Source organism: Clupea harengus, chromosome 22 (assembly GCF_900700415.2).
Source record: "Clupea harengus chromosome 22, Ch_v2.0.2, whole genome shotgun sequence".
Taxonomy (NCBI): Eukaryota; Metazoa; Chordata; class Actinopteri; order Clupeiformes; family Clupeidae; genus Clupea; species Clupea harengus.
The window spans coordinates 17,186,040-17,188,444 of record NC_045173.1 but is presented as its reverse complement, the minus strand read 5'-3'; positions in this window follow the sequence as shown (position 1 = coordinate 17,188,444).

The window sequence follows — 2,405 nt, the reverse complement described above, 5'->3', positions numbered from 1 at the left end:
CATCTCTTTACAGTAAATCCATTTGACAAAGACATCTGAAATGCTGCAATGTTTCAGGACGGCTCTGTGCTACAATGTCGGTGGTATAGTAGAACAAAAAGTGTGTAGATGCTTTTCAGTTCAGAAACAGCAAGTCAACATGCTACCACTAGAAGTCTTCTTTAAACATAATGCTGTAGATCTAATGCTTGATATTTCAAGCCAAGCAGCTATCATGACTCCAAGAACACACTTTTTGATCTGCTGGTTTGCCTGTTGCAGGGCTGTAGATACCACTGAGTGTGGTACATTTACTGTAGTGACATTGATTGGGTCACTTTATCTCATTGATAGCCCATGACTTACACATACTGCAGTAAAAGGGCAAACATCTTTTCAGGGACTATGTCTATATTTTTCCTACATACATGCACATTTAAATGAAAATATGACCACTTTTGTATAGATGGTAACAAGGCTGCAGACAAACAAAACAATACAAAAAAATACAGCATATTTCCATCTACAGTGATCTCGGTTTTGTCTGGTTTTGAACAGAATATTTAACTCTGCAAAATTTGCTGTAGTTGTTCAGGGTTTTGCTGGTGGTAAACATTGACTGAAACAGGTACCCATGAATTTTGGAAGTTGTGGCCATTGAATGCATTTAGCATCTACTGTAAGCAATGCAAAAGTATCCACAGTTTAGTTTGCATAGTCTACTGATATGGTGAATGTGTGAAGTGTTTTGAAGAAGTGGGCATGGTATTGAGAGTGTTCAACTGATTGTAAAAAGCTGTAATCCCAGCCTGCCTCCCTCTGTCTGCTTGCTATAAATACCAACACTGAGCATGACCTGCTGAGCATTCATCCAGACAGACACACGTGTTCACACACGCACACACAAACCCACAGACAGTTGCGATGATGCAGCTTGATATGTCGTACACACATGCTTAAACCTAATCTCTGGAGAATAATCTATATACAGACATATTTCTAATGGCAGCAGCAAAGACCCATCTCTTTCTTTCTTACACACAGACTCACACATACACACACACACACACACACACACACACATATATACTCAATCACACAAACCCACAGACGGCTGCAGATACAGACACCCCATTGCAGAAAGAGCTTCCACACATACGCTGAGAGACAACATCAATGATCCATCTCTTTCTGTCTTGGACATACACATACATACACACACACACACACACACACACACACACACACACACACACACACACACACACACACACACACACACAAACACACACACACACACACACAAACAGACTCAGACCCTCACAGCTCTCACTAGGGAGTCTACCTCTGTGACACGATTGGGATTCACATACACATATTTATTTGTTGAAATCAAATACGAACACACACACACAGATATTTGTTTTCTTTCTCTTTTTCTCTCTCTCTCTCACTCTCTCTCACTCTCTCTCTATCTATTTATCTCTTTTTCTAACACACACACTCATAAGTATTCTCAAATGCAAGCTACACACAGACACACACATACATAATGACACACTTAGATATGCAAAGAGATGCATGCACACAGGTCCACTCTCACAGAGAGAATTCCATACACACACACACACACACACACACACACACACACACACACACACACACACAGAGACACACACACACAGAGACACACACACAGACACACACACACACACACACACACACACACACACACACTCTCTCTCTTTCTCTTTTTCTCCCTTTCTTTCTCACACACACAGTCACAGACACACACACACACTGAGAGAAAGAGAGAGAGAGAGAGAGAGAGAGAGAGAGAGAGAGAGAGAAAGACAGGGATGAAAGTGGGTGGTGATTGAATGTTAAGTGCAGGTCTTTGGGGATGAGAAGATGATGACTGTGCGCTGAGGTCCCTTCGCCGCTCTGGAGATGCCGCTCTGGGGAGCGGAGAGGAGCAGAGAGGAGCGGAGAGGAGCGGAGAGGAGCAGAGAGGAGCGGAGAGGAGCAGAGAGGAGCGGAGAGGAGCGGTCGACTGCCATTGTGCCTGAGACGTGGAATGGCTTCCAATGAGCGACTGACCTACATACGCTGCTGTGCTGCTACTCTCACACACACACACACACACACACACACACACACACACACACACACACACACACACACACACACATACACACACACACAGACAGACAGACAGACACACACACACACACACACACACACACAGACACACACACACACACACATTCACATATACATACAGAAACAGAAATGCACGCATATTTTCCTTGCCATACACACATACAGAAACACACACACTCTTGGATGAACAAACAACAACAATAACATCCATCTCCGCGGTCGCAGCGGTGGCACTGACGAAAGTGTTATAGCACACAGCAAGA